The sequence below is a fragment of the Chamaea fasciata genome, unplaced genomic scaffold (genome assembly GCF_029207755.1).
Source record: "Chamaea fasciata isolate MVZ Bird 193981 ecotype frontalis unplaced genomic scaffold, bChaFas1.0.hap1 SCAF_13, whole genome shotgun sequence".
In the NCBI taxonomy this organism is placed as follows: domain Eukaryota; kingdom Metazoa; phylum Chordata; class Aves; order Passeriformes; family Sylviidae; genus Chamaea; species Chamaea fasciata.
In genome coordinates this window covers 13,032,560-13,055,788 of record NW_027094098.1, presented here as the reverse complement: position 1 = coordinate 13,055,788, position 23,229 = coordinate 13,032,560, and the positions used below count along the sequence as shown (strand labels likewise).

Sequence of the window (23,229 nt, the reverse complement as noted above, 5' to 3'; positions counted from 1 at the left end):
CTGCTCTGGAAGGAGCTGCTGCTAGAGCCCTGCGTGACTCCAAAACTGAAGTGAAGGAGCTCCAACACCCATGTCTGTGCCAGGGTGTTCAGCAGGGACACCACAGCCTGCACGGAAGCACAGAGTGACAGTCTCACTGTTGCTACATAGAACTAAAAATTAAGGCAGTATGAGAGCAGAATGCATGGTAGCATCGCAACACTTGTTTCCAGTAGAGTCTAAAGCAGACACGGAGGGAAGCAGCACAAGCCAGCACATACTGTAAGATTACTTGTAACGGTGTGAGCCACTCGTATTGCCAAGGGAAATGTCCACACAATTTGTGAGGCTTTTCCCCGCAGGCCCACCGCGGGCGCGGCTGGCCCTGAGCACGGTGCTCCCGCACTGCCCCGGTGTCCCTCATCTCCGGGGGGCTGGCACCCCAGGGGAGGGCACCGCGGCCAAGGAGCCGCTCCCCTCACGATCTCCCTGTGCCCGCCACAAGCGGGGAAACCGGGGCTAGGCGAGAAAGCCGGCGCTAGGCCGGAAAATCAGCCCCAGCTCAGGCACCACATCCCCGCAGCCACCGTCCCGGCGGGCACTGACAGCGCCGCGGTCCCGCCTCCCGGCCCCGCGCCGCCACAGGCGGGGCGGCGCAGGCGTGTCACAGCGGGACTGTAAGTCTCCATTTTGTGTCAGTTTCATCCCCCTTCTCCCCGTGTCCCCCGCGGATCGCTCCGGCGGGAGGAGCGGGCGGCGGGCGCGGAGGGGCGGCCCCCGGGCAGCGCTGCCCCCGCTCCCCGAGGCGGCGCTGCCCCCGCGCCCTCCGCGCCCGCCGCCCCCTCCGCCCCAGCGTCCTCCCGTCCCTCCCCGCCGGTACTGAAACACCCTCGTGGGGACGTTTCGCGCTAGTTAAAAGTGTTTTATTTGCCTCTCGTGGGCGCTGCTGTGGGCCCCGGTGAGCGGCAGAAATACGGGGTGTTACATGTATCCATTAATTCCCGGGCTCCAGCAAAGCGCAAGGCAGTCATTGCAACAACCGGCCCGTGCTGGGATCATTGACACTGGGCAATCTCTTCAAGTTTGAATTTCTGTGTGAGGCACTAACGCCTAAAACCATTTCGGAAGCCTTACATGCTTTGTCGAAGTGATGGATCAAGTGCTTATACTCCAGTTTCTAAATGATTTTAGCCGAGCATGGGCAGGCCGGGTGGCAGTGCCGTACACTAGATAAACGTATCTGTGTTTCTCCGAGGATACCATGTGTCCAGGGAATAGATTAATTTTGCGGATTCCTGGTAACTCATTTCAGAAATTAATAAAATCAAGATGAAGCACAACAAAAAGTCCCACTCCCTATCCCCTCCTTAAAACAGCCCTCTTGTCCTTGGCTGTAGGATGGAACCTAAAATGTGAGCTCAGGGATTTTCAGCTGAAAGTTGTTTTGAGACAAAAAAATATTTTAGGTTTAATTTTTTTTTTTTTGAGGGTGTAGTGTACTTAAAAATTGTACATTATTTTGTAATTTTAAGAAGTGGAAAACACGAAGATCAGTTCAAAGAACAATTGCACAATACATCCACCTGTAAGCAGTTTTTAAGCATTTAATTTTTGAATGTTGGATGTTGGTGATTCAAATAGGACATGGCAGAGCATGTGCTGAGATCTTAATTTTAAATTGAATAGCTGAAATATCTAAAGGAAAAATAGCATTAAATATTTTGTCTTTTTCCTCAGGATAAGATGTCCCTTATCTCCAATAAATAGCAGGCCCCCTGATTTCATAACCTGCTTTCACATTTCCTTTCAAACGCGCTTTTAGATATTCTGAATAGTTTGAAATCTTTGAATGATGAGAGAGTACTTATCTTTAAAAGTTACATTCTGTGTGCTGAAAAATTCTACACACACACACACACATTGCTTTTTTCCTCTGTGAGGCAGAGTGCTGGCAAAAGCTGAGTTTAGTTTGCTTGTCAGTTCCACCACTTACTATGAAACCTTTAGTTTATTTCTTGCAGCTTGTTTTTCTTTTTTTTTCCCCCCTTGTGAGACATTTGGTCAGAGTGCTGCTAGTTTCATTCAATAGGAGCTGCTACTTTTCCTAGTATAGCACTTCTAATGCAAGTTCTAATTCAATCTCTTCAAAATACGCTATTATAATAATGCTAATTTAATTGGTATTGCTGTATTGAGAAAACTTAGAAGAATTAAGGCAGCAATATGTGAAAGCGGTGGAGCCTACTTGTTTTCATTCACTTATTTATTAAACATTTATTTGAATCCATTTTTCAGATGGTTTTTTTCAGCTTCTTATAATTTTGTTTTCTTTGTTATGGTTTATGTCTTAGTCTTAGATCGCAGTAAGAAGAATGTGTTACACAAAGTCTGTAGTCGTGGTGAAATATTTTAGTTTGACAGCCTTTGAACTGTGTGTTTGCAGTTTCCATTGACTTTGCTAGTGACCAAGTTAATACTTTTACACGCTGGGAAAATTGGAGGATATAGAGATGCTATTGGAAACAATGGGTCAACTCATACAACTTAACGTTGAACATGGGATTATCCACTTGTCTTGCATATTACAACTGTGTATGTACTTTATAGGATTTTCCTTTTTATAGTTACAATGTGTAATCCTCTCATTCGTTTTGTCATCTGTCACATGAATCCTTTTGTGAATTTGCAGAAAATTGAATTACTCAGTTTTATACATGTCAGTCATTCTTTTTTTTTCCAGTATCTGCAGATTCAGTTATGTCAATTACATTTATTTGTATTATTTAATATGTTTATAACGTTCCCTATTTCTGGAAAAGTCAAAAATATTGTCCCTTCCCAACTCTGTCAGCTGATTTGTGTATAGAATGTCTTTAGTGTGTAAATAAACAGCTTCAGACAAATTGGCCGTTCTTACTACAGAGAGCCAAATGTTGATATATCAAGTCTCCAAGAAAAGTGTTGACTTGTGTAGCTCAGATCCTAATAGGAATGATTGCAAAACGCAGATTGATTACTTTCAAGTATTTTGGTGCTGTGTGGGCAATGTTTTATTTTGTGCATCAAACTGAGTTGACCAGTACCATCCATATTTTCTCCTTATTAAAATAATATCTCAAGTGTCTTTTTTGCCTTCCTATAGATTTTTTCTCACTTAGATTTCAGTTATTCTTACAGAGCTACGTGGTTTTGTTGCTTTGTTATTTCCGTAAGCTCTAGGGGGAGATGGACGCTTTAAAGAAAGTCTTAATAAATTACATTCATTCTTCTTGTCTTTCTCTACTCCACCAGTAATTTATCAAATAAAACTCTTAGACATGTTTGGTGCAATGTGTTTCTTGTGCATCCTTGTAGTTTATAACTCATGTTTTCTGAGTGCAGCATTCAAATGCATATGTAATTGTATTTTCTGTTTGCTTGTTTGGTCTTTATTTATTTATTTATTTATTTTTGAAGCCTGACCAAAATGTTTGTTTGTTTTGTTTGCTGATAAAATGCCTGCTGGGTTCCTTTGGGTACCAGGGGGAGAAATATGATTGTCCCTAAAGCTCCAGGATAATTCTGAGTATCCGTGGTAAACAGTCAGTGTCAGAATTTGAAGCCTTTCACTTTTGCCTGTAAGTTTTTGTGGTGAAGGAGTTACCTCTCCACATAATAGTGTGTACACAAACTGGCTGAAAATGGGTTGTATGGGAAAAGCAGCTTCATAATCAGCATTTAGAAAGCTTTAGTGGTAAAAAGGAAACTTGCATTAGTTGAATGTGATTCCTGTTGGAAAGGGCTGGATCTGGCCCTGACTGTGGCTAACCCAGCACTCTCAGTGTCCGTGCAGTGTTAGTGGGGACTGTGCAGTTGGATTTCACTTGGTCTCTCAGTGACTCAGCTGTTGAATGGCTTCCTGCAGAAGCCCTTAATTAAGACTAGTTCCTCCTCCCTTCCCTTCAATTTCACGACAGTCTGCTAACCGTATTCCTACAAGGAACAGACTGGAAAATTGTTGAAGAGCTCTCCACCACCAGTGCTTCGGCCGTGAGGGGGAATCCCAAGGTGTAAGAGGCCTCAGAGTGGAGGTTCCTTAGACTATAATCCCTGCGGGGAATACGTCAGGGTGGGAGGGCTGAGGATACCTGCAGAGGGGGGCAGGTGTTTTCACAGGTCCCTGCAGATTGTTGCAGTAACAGGGTAGAAATTAGAAATTTTCAAATTTGTAGAGCGTCTCTAAAGGCCTGCTCCTCTTGGAAGTGGTGTGGCTGTTCTAGTAGCAAACTTGAAAAATTGTAAAGAGATCTTGGGAAAAAAAGCTGGTTGTAATCTTTTGGACAATACTAAACAAAATGTCCTAATTGTGAGATTTAAATAAACCTTTTTATTTTATTCAGACTATGTGCTTCTCCTCTCATCAATTTGCACTGCAATACTGAATATTCCCAGTGTAGCTCATCAGATTTGCATTGTAACACATAACAACAGCTGCATTTGTCTGCTTCACATTTGTAGATAGTCCAAAGTACAGAATTTCTGTATTGGCACTGCAGTGATGCCAGTTACTTTATCAAAATAATGCTCTGTCATAACCGCATGAGGAGTCAAAAACATTTATATCAGCTCTTCTGGATGTAAAGGTTTTTTAGCATTAATGTTTGCAGAGATTTAGCAAGGTCTTAAGTCACTAAAAATCTGATGTGTCTGGTAGGTATTGGCCTTGGCAGGTGTTTTGTTGTTCAGAAGTCATTGCATACTGACTTGTTGGAATACTTTATATATGTCATTTAATTTGCTTTCAAAATTATTTCTGGAATGTTAAAGAATAAGGGTTTAAATTGGCATAGTGCTGATGCTTGGCACTAAGTATGCATATTATTTATCCTGTTCAGTGTTATTATGCAAATACTGAAAATTAAGTGCCTTCTAAACTGTTCTGCTGGATTTGTGCATGAGTCTTAACTGAGAACTAAGATAATGAAGGCCTGTTAGAAAGCAGCAGGTAACACATGAGGCTCAAATTTGCATTTAGCTGGCATTGGGAATGACCATCAGTGTTCTGTTAGTGAAAACAAAATAACGATTCCTTAAACTGGTAGGAAGTAAAGTGTTTCACAGGGACTTCAGATTTTGAAATTGCTTTTAAATAGCATTAATGCAGTTATATTTTTCTAGATGGTCACTAAAATGAAAAGGTGCTTGATTTTGTTTTCTGTTGTCACTACTTTGCCCATTTTGATGCTTTACTTGACTTTTGCTACTTTCCTGATACTCTTCTTCCAAAAAGAAAGAAAAGGAAAAATCATTAATTTTGTATACTTTATCCATGATCTTTTTGGCATTTCCATGAATCAAAACCAATAGCTTAATTACTTGCTTGTTTAATGTACAGTAGCAGAGCAACCAAGCTGACAGTCTTTAGATCCCTCTATGAAAGGACTTTGAAATTACACTTGCAGAGAAATGTGTTTCTCCTTTTTATTTCTTGTGCTGAGACATCTAATGATTTCAGGCTTTCAGTCTCTTTTTAGTACATGTTGTGCTTTAAATATTTTAAGAATTATATGATTGTGATGAATCCTATTTCAGAAGGGCAGAATTTGGTTCATTGCTGAGAAATTTTTCAGGTGAAATTTGTTTTTAAAACATTCAATATTAGAAAGAGAGGGGGGAAGGATAGAAGGGAGCTTGCTTAAATCTGGGGTTTATGAGTCTCTAAGTCTTATTTTTGATTAGGCAGATGCATTTTGCTGAAGGAAATGTATAGTCTTTAAAAATTTGGGTAGGTTCACGTATTTATAGAAAAACAGTGCAAAGAATCTTACTTAGGATACAACTAGAGGTTCTTGAAGGGTAGACAAAACAGTGCATTTTAGTATAGATATTTTGGTAGGAGTAGTCAAACAAAAATTACTTGCTCAGGAAAACAAGTTTTTTTAAAGGTTTTTGTTTGCCTAAAGATGTAGAAAATTGCTTTAAAATTGAAAGGAAAATATGAAACTAGAAGTTCTATTCCATTTGGCAGCTGCTTTTCCTTTATTTTTCTAGTCTAATGTTAGTTTTTGAGCATGTGTGTGAGCATTCATTGTATATCGAAAATAGGCATACAAAGGCAGCATTAGAAAAGATAAAACCATTCTACATTATTTCTTAAATGTTTTATAGTTATTATAATACTCACATTGTAAGAGGTTCTGTTGTGTGTTGAGATGGGATGATGCAAATATCAATAATATTTGCCAATATTGTAAGGAACCACCCATTGCACTCGGTGTGATTTATTTCCATGTGCCAGGGCCTCTGTGACTCTGTTTGCAAGGTCAGAATGCTTCACACTGACAGACTGTGCAAGTGTCTGTACACAGTGATCAGCTCCCTTCTCAGCCTTCCTGATAAGCTGAATAAATTAAACTCCTTAATAGGAAAAGATGAGGATATCAGATAGCTGTTGCGGACAAGCTGTAAAATTCTCTGTGAGCAACGAGAGAGAAGAAGACTGAAACAGTGTGGCGGAAGAGGAATGTGGTTGTTGCCATAATCTGAGAGAGTTGGCTAGCCTGCAGCAGAGAATATTTCAGAGAATGAATCAGTGGCATGCAAATGGAGGAATGCTGTTCTGGAAATCTGTGTTGTTCATGATCCCACCTCAACATGTGTTAGCTCTCAGCGAAGCTGGTTTTCAGAATGCTGTTATCTTGCTTATTGTCTCAAGAGGCCAAGTCAAATAGTACCAGGTTTGCTCACAACGATCTGAGTGTGGATAAGGGGAGCAAATTCTTCAGAAGCACATTTGACTCACCTTGCTGCTCCTGAGAATTACAAGGGTAGTGCAGGTTCTACAAGGAAACAGCCAATATAGAAAATTCATTTGTGAGCCATGAATGCTTACAAATTCATGTAGTTAACAGTATTTACTTTACATTTCCTTTCCAGCTACTCTAAGTGGTTTATTAAATTGAACATCTCTCTGTAAATACTAAGAAGTGAAGCTTTAAAAGCAACTAGGCCAGGACTAATTTGGACTGGTGCTGTCAGATAAAGTGCATTATTTGACAAAGCTATGTTGTCCTATTGCATCTGTCAGCTGGGCAAATAATTAGTGAAGATCTCTGTCCTGCTCACTGTTGCTTTTTCTCAAAAGTACCAAAGCCAAACTTCAGCTTTTTAAGTGTCTTTGTTTCGTTGCATTTTACTCTCATGCTGTCTTTTCCAGCTTGGGCAGAACCCTCCTGTTGCTGTTGGCCTGGAAGGTCTGATTTGATGGAGGTTGAACATTGCGGACCTAAAGAGGGCTTTCAGCTCCCCATGCTAATTACTCTGATTTCATCAGGCACAAGTGATAGAACCACTTGCAGTGACCTGCTTTGGGGCTTGTATAAAGTGTAAGGTTTCTTCCCTTGTTTTTTCCAAGCACTGCAAGCCATGGCCAGCTTTGGTGGCTATAAATGCTGTTTAACTCCTGGTGTAACATCTGTCCTTCCACAAAGGAAGGTGCTGCCAGCTAGTTCAGCTAAGGCTCATTTGTGTGTGTTTCTGAGAACTTCTGCTCTTTGTAACTAGAGATTTTTTACTAGTCAGCACTGCTTGTCAGGTTATTTATGCTGCAGATCTTGATATTTTTAGTCATCAGCTCTGAAAAATCTATGATAATCAATGTAACTGAGAAGCTTTAAGCAGCCACTGCATGCTAGGTGATCGAGGAGGCAACTACAGGCCACTCTTAAAAAACACAATTTTAAAAATGTTTGTGTAAATTACTTTTTTTTTTCTTTTAAATGCCAACTCTTCATCTTAACTGAGACAGAAACGTGCGTAAGTGGCAGAAAGGGCTTTTCTCTCTAGAGATAAGTTATGCACTTTAGCTCAATATTGAGAGAGTAGAATTTCAGAGGAGTCTTTTCTGAATCTGAGACTCTTAGGGATATTTAGAATAATATTTATAGATGGTTTTATTTTGGTAAAATGTTGTATTTTTTTTCCTTAAGTAGTTTTGTCATCTTTGTGTTACTGCACAGAACCTGAGACAGACTAACATTGTGCAAATCTGATTAAAATTATCTGTGCTGTTTCAAAGGTCAGGCACTCTCAGTGAATTTGCTTTCAAATTATTTTGTTTATTTTGTGTACATATGCATCTTGAGCTCTATAAAGGTCAGGAGAGGAGACTCATTTTGGAATTTAAAAGAAGTTGGGTTTTTACTGCTGGTAGCCCTGGTTAGTTTCATTTGAACTAATGAAAATTGTTTTCCTTTGTTGGTTTTGTTTTGATGTCAGTTTTATTTTTCTAGTGAAACTTTTTTGTAACTATGAGGTCCATTTGAAAATAAGACAGTATTAGTAATGCGTACTATATAATCTTAAAAATTAAGTACTGTTTGTACAAATTAAATAATAGTCTTGGTTTTTGGTTTTTTGGCTTCTTTAATTCATCTGGTAGAATAATTATTTGACCAACTCAAATAATATACTTAAAGGATACACAGCGTTTAACTGTTTCTTGCCACAAATGGTTTAATAAAATAGTCATGGGTGATGCAATTCCTGTAGAATTTATAACAATCCTGCTATTAATGTTCAGGTTGAATAACATAAACACAAACGGATTCGTGTGTGTGTTGTGAAGTGTAACTAATTGCAGTTTTTGGTCAGAGAAACAGTGACAATTGGTAAGGAAGTGGACTTCTGTTAAATGCAAAAGGAACTCCATTGTAAGAGCCTAATTTTTGTCCTAGAAAGGGCTGTTATGTAAGTCCCCTTGCATTCCAGTTCTGTCTCTAGAATGGTTGAAATCTTTGGGGTTGTTTGACACAAGAAGTTTTTTTAATGATACTTGTAAGAATGAAGAATTTTTCAATACAATGATAATGATTTTCACTAAAAAATCAGTATCTTTTTCAAAGTTTACATTCACTTGGGAGGTCTTGAACTGTTTAATCAATTCAGATTTTCCTGTCAAGAGCATTTTCCGTTCTGACTTAAGGAGATGAAATCTAAATGAGAACATGCTGATTGAATGAAGATAACTCTGTGTTTTCGTGCACAGTTTACTGGAAGGATGGACAAACTTTGCCATCATATGAAAGGTTAAGAAAATCGTTCTGAGTCTTTTTATGTGTAGAAGAATATAAATCTCACGTGGGCAGTTGTGGTGCTTTCAAAAGTAAGTAATAGATGTCACTGTAAGAAGAGCACTCATCTGCCTTGCCAAAGATTGGTTCAGCGTGTGTTTAACCAGCAGTTGCTTCAGTCTGGATGTAACCAAGCTTGGCCATGAGCAGCAACAGATTGGTCACACTGTCTTCTTTTTAGTTCAAAAAATTGCTTTAGCAGGTCGGACGTTTCCCCAGGCTGGTTGGCTCTGATTTCACATGGCAAACATTGGACTGCTGGGTGCTTCCTCTGAAGGACAGAAGATTGTGGGGCCTTGGCTGAGTGTCTTTGCTTGTGGGAGTTTTGCCAAGATGCTGCTCCTGCTTTGAGGCTCTTATCTTTCTTGCCTGCTTCTTACTAATTAGTATAATTTGTAAGCTTTCCTCCATTGCTTCATTATTTTTGGTAGCAGGCACTGTCATTTCTCTTTACCTGTTTCCAATGAGAAAGATTTCTGTATCAACTTTTCATCAGTTCTGCTGTTTGAAACCTAGTCCATTAATTAACTTTAGTGTTTTATACCTGTTGTGAGATGTAGCCTTCCCAGTGCTGCAACTGAAGCTGCAGCTGTTAGGCCTTGACAGTGTGATTTAAGAAAAATTTAAAAAAAAATTAAAGTTTGGAAACCTTAGGATATTTGAATTAGAACTTAGAATACATTTTCTAACAAAAAACCCCCAAACCCCAAGCATTGTGTATACTTGATTTACTAGGGAAAAGTTCTGTTAAATAATGTGTTATCCTCTTTTTCACTTTCCCAGGTGTCAGGAAAAAAATTTGCTTTCTAGTATTGTGATATTAACACTTTTCGTGTCATGTTAATTGCGATATGTGGCTTCTTTTGAGAAGACCTGCTTGAGTGGGATAAAATCCCAGTACAGCAGATGCTGTGATGGCACATCTCTGAGAGGAGAGCTTGAGAATAAGAGTTACAGACTGAGTGTCAGGGTCTGAATGCAGGGAAATAGAGAAGAACAGAAAGGAAGAAATGGTGGAAATAGTATTCCTTAGAGGAAGATTAGTAGCACTTAACTTTGGGAGTGATCTGTTAGGGCTGGTGTTGCACATAATCAGGATTCTGGCTTATATAAATACTTTGGCTGCTACTTAAATCTTCTAAAATTACTTTATTAATTTCTTCTAGAACTGTGTTGTAATATAGAATCATATTCATATTCATATATTTACACCTAATAAAACATTTGTATCATTGGAGATCTTTTAAACTTTGATACACAAAAGAAACTCTTTTGAAAAGTCTGGGGTTGGTAGTAAATTCTGAGGTATTAGGTACTAAGCATCCTGTGAGATAAATTTGGAATCCTAGAGTTAGGAATACTTTGTCATTGAACTTTCTTGTTATTATTTGATACTGAGATCAGAGCAGTGGCTTTCTGTGCCTGGAAATTTGGTGTATGGTATGACTGCGCTGTTGTGGGCACTGCATAATCAGGTACTTTGCTGCATTTGCACATTTATTTTCTTGTCATTAGGAAGCTTATAATGGCTGTTTCTCTTCCAGTGTAGGAGTTAATTCCTAGATAGAATTCTCTAATGGATGGTTTCAAACTGGTGTAGCTTTATCTGGAAAAAAAATATATATTTATATAAAAATTTTGATATATTGTCTTGAATATGTTTGTTGCCATGTTGTGGTGCATTGCTTTGGTTCCCTTGGGTGCTTCTCATTTATGCTGTGTGTGCAATGCAGGTGGTTCTGGGCAGCATGTGAGGACTCTCTTACTTCCAGCTTCCTGTGGATATGAACTGCAGACAATGGAAACTCAATCTGAACACAGCTGATGTTTTCTGAAATACAAAGCCCACAAGTGCTTCGCTGTTCCTGCGGTTGTGTGTGCATCTGGGATGGGAAATATCAGTGGCTACTCATGTCTTCTCGCAACAGCACTGCTGCTTTTGTGCCTGTAAACTCCTGAGACTGAAAATTTGTGGCTGGATTCTTCCTTTGAGCATTATTCATTCTGTGCATATATATTATAAATTTCTCTTGTTATCTGCTTAGGGTTCCATGCTCAAAATTGGCTGAATTAGTTATGCATTTGTTGAGTTCCCTTTTGTTTTGGAGAATGTGTACCATGTCTTGAGGAAGTTTGAAGACAAAACTGGAGAATACAAAGAATTAAGTATTGTCAGTGTTGATGAAAAACAGAAGTCAAAAAAAAATTGATAGCATTGTTTAAATAGCTTCTCATAAATGTGTAAGATTCTCATTAGTCCAACATCAGAAGTCTAATGAATATTAATGAATGAGATCAAAGACATTTAGAAATCAAAGCAAGTAAACAACAATTATTTTTAAGAATTATATAAGTTTTTAACTGCACAAAAATATGAATCATCTTAACAGAATGGCTCCATGAGAAGTTTTTCTTGAAAATATTTTCCTGAAAATTTTTATGTTGAACTGGAAAGGCAAGTATTAGGCATAAACCAGAAAAATAGATTCATCAAAACCTGAAATATATAAAATGTCTTCATTATGCTGTATTGAAATACCTAAATTAAACTGGCTGGGAATTTTTACTTGGCCTAAGTCCATGACTTGAGCTTGACTCAGACTGTCAACACAAATTGGTAAATATTGAGAAGGAAATTGCTTTTGGATGTCTCAGACCTTTGCTGTTTCATTCTACATTTCTAGTACTTTTGGACTAAAGTTAGCCGTGCTGAAACATATACATAGTGTAGTTCTGTTAAAAAAGATAGGTTTACAGATCATTTAATACATGCAAGGTGTTGGTCATCAAATATCAGAGTATGACCTGAACTATCTTCATCTCATTATCTGCTTTTCCAAATCTTATCTAGAAGCAGCATGTGGTGTGACCTGTATACCACAGATATTTAATCTTTGCACAGTACATGGTTGTAATATAGCATGGGGTGTTTCAGCATCACATTATGATGTGAATAAATCTTCCAAGAATAAGGAAAATACTTGGAACCATTCATTAAATATTACTTTTAAGTTATCTTTACATTTTTACAATCATTCATTTAATAATTATTTTATTTCACTAAAAATAAAAAGTTAATTTTTATATGAGATGGTGACTTAAAAATAACAGGTGTAGGCATGAATTCAGGTACTATATATTTTTTATTTCTGCAATTAAACAAAACGTTTTATGTCTGTATAACTTCCTTTAAAATTCTGTGATGGTTTTAATGCATTTAATCCACAAAGGCCATTATGGTGATGTTATTCCAAAGGCCCTGCTCCCCTGGTGCAACATGGAGAGTGTTGTGCTCATAAAGCACCCACTCGCTCTGGGCAATGGTGACATTATTTGACAGTTTGTGATTCCCACGAACTTTAATGGCAAAGAGGATCCTTCAAATATTTTCAGAGAAACAGTTTCATTTTGAACCTGGATATAAAGCTAATGGTATCTAGCAGCTTTTAGTGTCACTGAATCAAATTCCTCAAGTAGAAAGAAAGGGTGGCATTGTGTTTTAAAGTGACCGTATGTTTGACCCAGTTTGGCGATGGTGGTGTCATCACAATTGTGTCTTGCTGCTGTAGGCTCTTGCAGCCTGACAGGCGGAACAAGTTGCTTTAGCTCACAGAGCTCATCTGTCACACTGAGCAGCTTGCAGGTTTCTATTATCTGAATGAAATGTGGAGCGAGGACTTCTCCCTGCTCCCTGCCTATCAGCATAGTCAGCAACCTGCTCACACCCCTGGTAATGGACGGAAATGGAATGGTAGAAGAAGAAGAGAAAAAAAAAATTCCAGAGATGCAAATATAAGCCACATTCAGTAATTTAATGACATGTGGTTCAAGAATAATAATTAAAAAAACATGTCCAGGAACTAGATGGAAAGTTAATTTCCAAAGAAGGATTGCAATTTCCTTATCTGAAATGAGAGATGGAAAGCTTTTAATTGTATATTTAAGACCCAAAACTAAGAACAGTTTATAATTCCGTAGGGCAGTGACAGGCATCTGTTTTCATCTTGAGCACTTAGCATTTGAAGTGTTCAAATCTTTATGGAGATTTTATTGTATTTTCCCAAAATAGTGCACCTAGAATTTTGTACCCTAGGCCAAATCCTGCCATAACCTCTACACTTTGTAGTTCTGTGATAGGAGCAATGTTAGGACACTGAGTTTGTGCTGGTTGCTCTTTGAAGTTCATATGTGGCTGACTTGGCTGCTTTGTTCTTGCAATGGCAAATTTTTACTTGTTTTGAGATTATTGGCGGAAGGTGCACAAACCATAATGCTTAGTAAATGTTGATTAGTGGTTTTTCCTGTGTTAAGAGTAGGAAGAAATTTTTTGAGCCTGTTACATTGAATTTTAAGTATGTTTGTACTGGAGTAAAATTTTCAAGTAAAACTTCAGCTAGTAACAACCAGTGACTGGTTTCTGTTGGTTATAATAATAATGATTGTGGCAGTCCACAAGCAAAATGATTTACATGCGACACATGTTGGGAATGCCCTTTGGTATTCAAAAATAAGATAGATTATAGTAGTGGAGAAACCTGTTAATAATACTTTATTTAAAGTGATGATGTAGAACATTATTCAAATGGAATACACCAGTTGGTATTTTCATCATGGAAATGATGAGCTGAATCACCCCAATCTAATGAAAAATAGGACTATGGATTGTATGGTGTATGTATGAATTGGGAAGATACTTAGATCTTTGGGTTTCACAGCTTCAGTGGAATAGAAAGGGTCATTCTGTAGTGATCGATAGATTTGTGGTGAATTGCACAAGATCTGAGAAAATGAGGATTGCATTTATCACATCTAAGGGGAATGTCAAAGTGTGTGTCTGCCCATAACCCCATCAGTGTTAAAATGATGACAATGTGCCTTTGGGAGATACCAATCAATATGACTGTAGTAAAGCTCAACAACGACTGATTTCATTCTGTCTGATGAGTTCTGGGGGTGGCTTAGAGAGCTGTGGAAAGAAAAAACAAAGAAAAACATGAGGTTCGTACCCAAGATCTGCTTAGAAAAAGTTTGAAATAAGTCTTATAAAATGAAATGGGACATAATGTTATAGGTTTGAAAAATTAGATAAAGATGTTCAGTTGAATTCCATTTGCCTGGTCATTATAGACAGCACTTACACACAATATAATCGTTGAGAGCATGACACAGAACCAGAATGAGTGTGTAATGAACTTACCAGAGTGCATTGGTTGGAAAAAGCAATAGTTGTTGGCCTCCTTTAAAAAAAGTTAAAAAAAAAAAAAAAGAAAAAAAGAAAAAAGGCGTTGATGATAATTCACTTCGAAAGCCCACTGGTTTGCTCAACAGAAATAAATCCTGTGATTTCTGACCAGAATAAATCAATGGCAATGTCATAGATGAAGAATATCCAGAACAAGCTCAGAAGTAAAATGTAAGTGAAGAGGAACATTTTAAACAGCAGACATTTTAAAGAACACTTGAAACAGCTGCTTCTGTCACGAAACCTGTAACATATAAAGGCTAAAATGTATTTCATATATTGTTTTCCTTTTCCCAGTAAAAACTCTGAAACTTGTATCAGATCTTCTGTGGACAAGAGTGAGGGATTTCTGAGGGAATAACCCAAATGCATGCTGATAAAAACATGCATATATAATGTGTACAGGCACACTTGAAATCGCTCTAAATATTTTCAACAATGAAGACAAAAGCACCTGAAATCTGTTCTCCTGTTTCCTAACTCTGAAGTTTCTAGCTAAAAGATATTGACTTCACCTGTTTTTGTTAGATATTGACTTCACATGTTTTTGTTATGTAGCCAGCTCTTGGTAGTCTAAATAATTTGAAGAATCATTATAATTTAAGTGCAATTCTGAAATTAAAAGAAGGAGGAGGGTAGGGGTTGGAGGGGTTTTGGGAGCAGTAATGAGGTGTACACAAGAAGTAATTCTCCATCAGTTTTTCCAGGAAAACTCAAGGAAAGACTCAAACAATTTTGTTTTTCCACAATTTTGTACTTCTTTTTGTGCTAAACTTAGATAAAAATTGTGCCTTAGATAAAAAAGGTTACAAGGAAGAGGTTCATAGTTGTAGAGATCACTGAAGCTTTTCCTTTGAGCTCCTGTGTGGCGAACATAAATGTCACTCATTTCCCTTGATGGAGGCTGGTAACGTGCTCGGCTGAAGTGGATCTGCTGGAAAGCTTGTCTTCGTTTGAAGGGACTGAGAGGGATTAAGTGTCCACTTCCTTTGGTAGTTAGTCCTATTTGATTGTTTATCATCTTCCAGATTAAACTTGGGCTTGTAAAAAATTGATCTTTTGTGTGTGTTGAGTTGTCTCACTGACGTGCAGGGCAGTCTGGCCAAAATTGCTTCAGCCTTGTCTCCCCTCTCCATGGACAGGGCTGCTGGACGAGTTCAGTGTTAGTGACCAAACAATAGTGTCTTTAAAGCGGTAGAGGGAAGCAACGTTGGTTAGTTCAGACTTTTTTCATGCAGTAGTAGCTGTACAAAATAAACATGGTTATTAATGTATAGGCCAGACATTGGTGTATGTATTTATTATCACTTTGTAGTCTCCAATTACAGGAAGAGGATACTCTAAAGGTAAGTGTATTTCTTACATTGCAGCGACAAGCATTGCCTTACACCCTTTGTGTTGCATCCACAGATCTGCGTGCAGAGATTAAAGATAAAGCTGACAGGACAACTTCTTTAGCCACCTGGCTTCCCTATCAGGCAAAAGGGCTGAGTGATAGAGGGAAAATGTAAAGAGAGTTGTTATGCTGAGGGTCTCCAAATCCTAGAGAATAAGTGCTGACTTCTGCTTTGTTCACAGTGGTTAAGTTGTGCTGGTGTAGTAATGTTTACAAAGATTAATGCCAGTGTATTTAAAAATAAATGCACTGGTCCTGCATCTGCTCCCTAGATTAATAAGGCCAGGTGAGAAAAACAAGAAAATTGAAAGTGACTTTTTAATGGTTCTTCTGAATTTGCATGAGGCTTGCTTATGTAGTAGTATACATCAAGGATTTCTAAGGAAAGCAGGAAATTAAGATAGATAAGACTGCATAACTGTGGATTTTTCACTGTGTATGAAGTGGATAAATACCTAAAATTTAGGTAGCGGAGCATAATAGTTGTCTGTGTGTCTAATATCACAATAACTTCAGTCTTTGAAGGTAGTTCAGCGCTCTGTACTTGCTCATAAACATGTAACTTAATTGTTCTTTGATTAATAGCTAAAGTAGAAGTAGGATTTTTTTGCTAAAAAGAGACTGGATATTACATCAGGCAGAGACCCATTTTCATCAATAAGCTTTTTTGCTGAGATTCAGAAATCCCATAAGCTTATATTTGTTTCAGCAATTTCATCTTTCCATTTTTTCACTTCATCTTCACCTTTTTCTGTTGTCACTTTCAGAAAGTTGAACTGGGATAATTAAAGCAGCCTGGAACATAAAAGAAAGATGTAGAAATTCAAGATAGTCGCATTATGCAGCGAAATTTAAATTGATATGAATTTGTGTTGTTATAAATTGTAAATCACTGTGATCAACTGTTTAAAGACCAATTAAGCACCAGATTTGTATAGCCCAGAAGAAGCTAATGTAAACTGTGCTGTGGTATGAGTTTACTTTTTTTTTCCTGATCATGTTTGCCTTTTATGACATGGTACATTACTTTTTAATATATATAGGCAGTTGAGCTGTTAATAGGTAGAAAAATATATAAGAAAAAAGAGATGGGAGAAAACAAATATTTCTAATGAATAAAAGTATTTTCAAAGGAAAACATTTAAGAGAAGCTAGAAAGTGGAGTTCTGTGCGTGGCAGCAACTGTTTGTACCTGTCTAATCTTCTCTTAATCTAAAGTTATCATGGTAACTGTGGTGTTGCCTGCCATAGGTGACCTTGAATCAAATAACCTCCTTATAATTATCTTTAATTTAGATAGATTTGGCTTCCACTTCATACTCACACATGCTCACACCGAGTTCTTTCTCCTGTTCTTTATTTGGAAGCAGAGTGAAAATGTCCTTTCAATCCCTCGCAGTACCTGTGTCCTTTAGGTGGCACATCTGCACAGCTGCTGTCAGGTGCTGTTACCTGAATTAATTGTCAGACTTGCTTTTCCTTGGAGAGATCCCGGCAGGAGGAGAATTCTCTAGAGAGGAGGTGACTATTTCTGCCCTAGTAGGAGCACATTTCTCAGATGCTGTAGTCCGTGTAGATAGATGCTCACCACACCTTTGTTGTGAGCTGGTGAATACGAGGCAGCTCCGTCCTGAAGCTGCTGTCTCACCCCTTTAGCTCTGAGTTAAACTCAAGCTGCTATGATTTGCCCCTTAGCATCAGCTACTGATCTGGGCTTGATGTCAAATTAAGAGAATCGTGCAGCTTTTCTTTGGATTGAAGAGGCAGTTTAGGTCTGTCCTTTGTATGTTAGTGGGATGTTAAGCACACAGGCTGGGTGAGCAGAAAATGGCAGTGGAGCATCTTGACTGTAGAACCTTGTCCGTGGCTGTAATGGAATTGCATGTGGTGATCTCTGTCTCATTGAGAACCTGATTGCTTTGCTTTTGAGCCCTGAGCAGCCCTGGTGAACTGAATCAATTTATCTTTTTGTGAGAACATGTGGCTTGAATTCCTGATTTTCTGGGCATGTTTGTGTTTGAGCTGATATTAGTCTGGCTCCAGACAGAGAAAACAGGAGCTCTGAAGGGAACTTAGAGAAGAAAGGGTCTTTCCTTCTGTAGTTCTATTCTCAGTTCAAGTAATCAGCAGAGGACTTAGAAATTGCAACAGTTCTCTTTCCTGCTGGCCATTTCTATAATATGGTATATATATTTAGAATCATTTAGGTTGGAAAAGACGTTTAAGATCATTGAGTCCTGCCATTAGCCAAGTACTGCCCCTTGACCGTGTCCCTAAGCTCCACATCTGCACATTCTGTAATTGAATGTGGGATGCTGGTGTACCTAGAATGTAGGAAATGTGGGATTTGCTTATCATGTCATTGTTTATTAATTCTATGTACTGTCAGTTTTAAAATAGTCTCGGATTTTCCAGATGGAGGAAGAGTGAATAAAGTGAAAAAAAAAGAATAATAAAACTTTAATCACTGACACATCACTACCTGGCAATAACAGTACTGTTTATTAGGTGGAAAGATGAAAGTGTTCCATTTGCAAAGCCGCACACTATGTATTCACATTGTTTTACTGCTTGCACTGCAGTGGATCTAAATTTGATCGAGTATCTTTGTCACTGAGAGGCAATAAATGCTTCCCCACTAATTGTTTCTAATGTATTTCTTTTAATTTATTGCGGACATGAGAGTTGACAACACTGAAAGTTGCTCAGATTTCACAAAAGAGCTGGAGCAATCTTGCCTTGAAACAAAACAGGAGTGTTGAGTTCCTAGAGGAGGAAGTGTGTTCCCTGAATGCATTTGTATTTTAGCAGATTAATTGACAAATGGCTTAGTAAAAGCAGCAAAGGCCTGTTTTCCAAACCAGCTCTTTCCTATGTCTGAGATTTTAAAGATAATTTTCTTTAGTAGTTGTTTACTCGTAAGATAATTGACTTTAATATTTTTCTGGGGCTGTTTTATATTAGAGGCATGAGAGGGTTATGTAGATATACTTTGAAAATATAATTGCATTGACCAGCATAGATTTAATTCTTTTGAGTAAGTTATCTGAATTTGGATGTAGCTGACTTTGGAAACCTGCTATGTCCTGTAGAAAGCTGCGTGGTAGAATGGGGGTGTTTAGTTGATGTGTCCTTTTTAAAGAGAATATTTGTAGTACCAGAATACCAATTACATTATTGGCCCTGCAGAGGAAGTGAAAGGTGATTGCCAGAATTAAGGTGACATTGGGTGTAAGTGTGATCAAATTTAAGTTCCCTTTTACCAAAAACAATTGGTAAGCCCTTAGAATCTCCTAATAAATACTTGTGCTTTAAGGTCAGTCCAGACCTCATGGATTGCTTTCCCTTTCTCTGATAAAAGCAGATGCAAGCATGCCAAATTGCTTTGCTCCAGCTTAACCCCAGCACTGTTTGAATTCATAAATGCTACAAAAGGAAAGCTTATTACCGCATGTGACGGTAAAGTGGGAAAATGTCATGCCTACCTAATCTATTTCCTGGGAAGGGGAGAAAAGTATTTTTATTTTTTTAATAAGATGTGGGGAATAAGGTAAGGACTGGATGTGATGTTGGTAATCAAGGATTGTCTTTCATATTTTAAATTGATATCAACCCTGTATTTTCTGTAGTCTCTGATATATTTTCTCAGAAATGAGACAGTAAAGGAACTTTTTCTGTATTGAATTAAAATACTATATTTAAATAGTTATTATTTTTTTTAACTTATTTTATTTTTTATTATTAAGCAGATGTTTCTCTGAAGCTCTTGGTTTAAGGATAAATTGTTCAAACACTGGCACATCATTTAGCAGATGAAACAAAGCAGTGCTGCATTTGGGCTTTATGTGGTAACTATAGCAGGATTAGAAAGGGCATCAGTGGGAGCTTTGCTCTGAATTGGAAACAAGTACCTAGTTTTAAATAACTTGAACAAAACACTCCTAAAATAGAGTGCTTGAGGGGAAAGTAGGTTTTCAGACATAAACAGTATTCTTTGAAAGCTGGGAGAAGGAAAAAAAAATACTGTAGCATAGTACAGTAAGTTAAATCATTACGCTAATTGAACATTTGTCTAGTTGCAGTGGTTTTGCTTTGTGGATGTCACTAAGATGAGTGATTGAGAAAGGAAGTGAAAGGGAAATAGTAGTGGGTAAGGTTCAAAACAAAGTAATTAACATTCACAGGGTGTAATTGTGGGTAATGTGTTAAGTTCACTTTCCTGAAAGTGGTTTAGTGGTGTTGTAAACTACAACCTGTAATCGACTTAGTAAATCTACAAACACAATTTTTGTAATAATATGTTCCTCAAGTTTTAAGTGAGGATGAGTAACATCTTGTGTTTTATCAATGAAACTTACTTTATTTCACCATAAATGTTATGCAGAATTTTACTTCATTATAAAGTTGAAATTCTGCATCTAACTGGTATTGAATCCTTTTCTTTTGGAAGGTGGTGCTTGAACCTGAATGCCTCTCATTGTAGTTTGAAGCCTGAAATAGAGTAGGTATTTCTTAAGCTATTTGGTAGACAGTCTGTCAGTCGTACTGAGGTATTGATTATTGCTAATTTTTTTGTGAGAAAATAAAACATAGTGTGTGGCTACCTAATTAGATTGCTTTAAAGACCGTTGGAAATGCTGATATATTTCTCATAATCCTTTTTCCTTGGGTTGCTGTTGTTAAAGGCTAACTTCTCAGTCTTGGGAAAAGGCTTGTTCACTGGGCTAAACATGAAAAATGCATTATGCTTGATGTTCTGCTTGATGCTCTTGGTTTAAGTATAATGTGCAACAGAATTCTCTCTCCACTGTGTGTCTTGAAGCTGTAGCTGCTGGGCAATAATGGCAAAAAGATGCTGAGATGAGTTATAGGGGCTCTACTTAATCGTAATTGGTAAGAGACTAAACTTTAATCATTCAATTAAAGCTTTTGCCCCAGCTTTTTAAAAAAGAGTATCAGTAACAAAAAACTTGGTCTGGGTGTGTGCTTTTTGACACTGCAAACAGCATTGTCTTTGTACAGCATATATATTGCACAGGAAGGGTTTGCATTTAATAAGGTACTTGAAGAAAGTAGAAGGATTTTATTTTTTTAATGTGCCTTAAAATTGTCCATGAATGAAATAGGCTTCACTGTGCACTTTTAACTATTAAAAAGGGAACCCACACTTCTGTGTGAGAGTGGTAAGACTGAAATATATTTTACGGAATTGCTTATTTAAAGGTACTCAAAGGCAGTTGCAGAGAACTGAAATCACCAAGAAGATTTAGCGAGGAGCTTTGAATACTTAACAGGAAAACTTGACACATTCAGTCCCCTCCAGTTCATGTAGCCTCAGGGTAAACACAAAACTAAAGTTTGTAGTTTTTCAGTTGTCTTGTGAGCAAAAGCAGATCCCAAACTGGCATGTATTTATTGTTTAATTGAAAACACTTCTGAAGAAAAGCTACTGAAATGAGTCTTTAATCCCACGCCACTGTATCTCAGTCTGTTGTTCTCCATCTTTGTTTTCAAATTACTCAAATAATTTCTTGGAATCTCTACCAATCTTCTCAAAGAAATGATGTGAGCAAGGAAGGTAGAAAAGAACCTGTTTGTTCCAGCTGCTCTCCTGGAATACCATGTCTGGTGGGTGTCTCAGCCCTGAGAATCTATCTTAGGGGAGCTGAGATGAGTGCTTGCAGTGATTGTCCAGGAGTGGCTTCACTATGCAGAAACTCAAACTTCGGGTCAGTGCCACAAAGTAAGGATGACTTTTGGCCACGTTCTTGTTATGAAATGTTGTAGTCTTTTTGGCCTTTCAAGTGTTGGTACTAATGGTTAGAACAGAGAAGCTGCAATAGCCTATTGATTCTTTTTTCCAGTGTCAGCATTCTGTATTCTGCATGAGGAGCATAAATCCTTACAGTAATTCTCAAAATATTTAAAATAATAGGCAAACCTGTTAACCTGCAGGTAGGTAAGCCTGCTTATTCTTGTTATCATGAAAACGAGATGTTGAATAAGACAGTGGTAATTTGAACCTATTATGTTTTATGCTATTTAAGTCAATACTTTATAAACATTTGTTACGGTACGTTCCTCTAGTTAATGCTATAGTAATGCCAATCACTGCTGCTGTCACTGTTTAAATAGTTTTGCAGACTGAATTTCTTCCAGGAGAATCATTGCTGACTTCCAAGCCTGGACAATGCTGAAAGGCCCTAAAAAGGACCTGCCCATTTCTTATATGTTTAAAGACTCATTATAAGTATAAAGATTTAGTGATAAATACAGAATTCTAATTTAATTGGAGAGTTTTAGAATGTGTTTTTTTCCCTCTTCTAACTTAGAAACTGAAATATTTTTTAAAAAAATTTACTACCTGGCAAAAGCTAATTTAATCCAACCAGATTGCACATTCGAAATATGCAGAAGTTTGGTCCTATTTACTGACTATTGCTCCCTGGGTATATCTCAGCTTCCCCTCACAGGACTGACAGATGCCTAAATGATTGTTCTTGTCATGGGAGGCACTGACACAAATTTAGTTGTGTGGGTTGTTGGCTCTGTCTGATGTTGTCCCTTCTAATGCTAGAGAACAAATCACCTTGCACAAGGTAAGCAGCATGCCCTGTCTGCCTTTTATTGAAAGCTGTTTCTTCTGATCTGTCATGTCATGATACCCTATTTGAACAGTGTTCTTGAAGAGTCTTGTGTTCAAGCCAAACTTTCACAGCAGTTTTCTGTTGCAGAGTGATCTCATATGCAGCGTTTGACTGTGGATGAGTATCAAAGGGCCTATTCACTGCAACATGAAAGGCTTTTACCTGCTGTGACTAAACCATGTTAAATTGTTACAGACGTGCAGGTGTTTCGTGTGTTGGCAGGAGTGTTTGAGCATAAATACCTTTGTTCAATCACTGGGTAATGAAACCAAGGAACTTGATTTGTCTCCTTCATGTGAATTAAAGAAACAGATTGACTAAAGGAGATCTTGCTGAAGGAGCATTTGCTTCTAAAGAAGTTCCATCTTTCCTTTAAACTATGTTTTGTTCACTATATTTTATGCGTCTTCTAATTGCGCGTTATTCAGAAGAGGTTTACTGTAAACACTGCTCACACTTGTATTGGAAGAAAATGTGATAAGCTACAGCTTCACTGAACTAATTAAGTACTTCCTGGCTTTGTTAGCGTTCAGAAAAGTTAACAACAGTTGTATTGTACTTTCCTCTGTTTATTTTGAAAAAGCTGTACTGTAAATGATACAAGGACAATTTTTTTGCTAGAGTGGTACCTTCTGTTGCACTGCTGACCCTGATGGAAAAGCTGAAAAAGACAGCTCTGGTCATTTTTTTCTCATTATCAGCTGTCTCATTAAGTATTTCCCTATGCAGATTGTACAATAAAGTAATTTTGTAAAAGTGAGGGATGAAGACATTTCTGTTGACACTCTTGGTGTAGGAGAAGAAGTGTTGGTAGAGAAATCTGCTCTCCAAAGGAGGACAGTCCTAAAGAGAACT

General features: G+C 37.8%; 1 protein-coding gene across 4 annotated transcripts in view; it reads left to right on the top strand.

The window, feature by feature from the left end:
• Positions 1 to 630: 630 nt before the first annotated feature.
• FHIT (fragile histidine triad diadenosine triphosphatase) overlaps positions 631 to 23,229 on the top strand; it is a 545,317-nt gene continuing 522,718 nt past the window's right edge. For 2 of the 4 annotated variants that reach the window (XM_066195601.1, XM_066195603.1), the window contains exon 1: positions 638 to 656. The gene's annotated coding sequence lies outside the window, so the exon portion shown is untranslated. Of the gene's footprint in view, positions 657 to 23,229 lie in introns of all 4 variants that reach the window. The other 2 variants (XM_066195604.1, XM_066195606.1) reach the window with 2 other exon arrangements.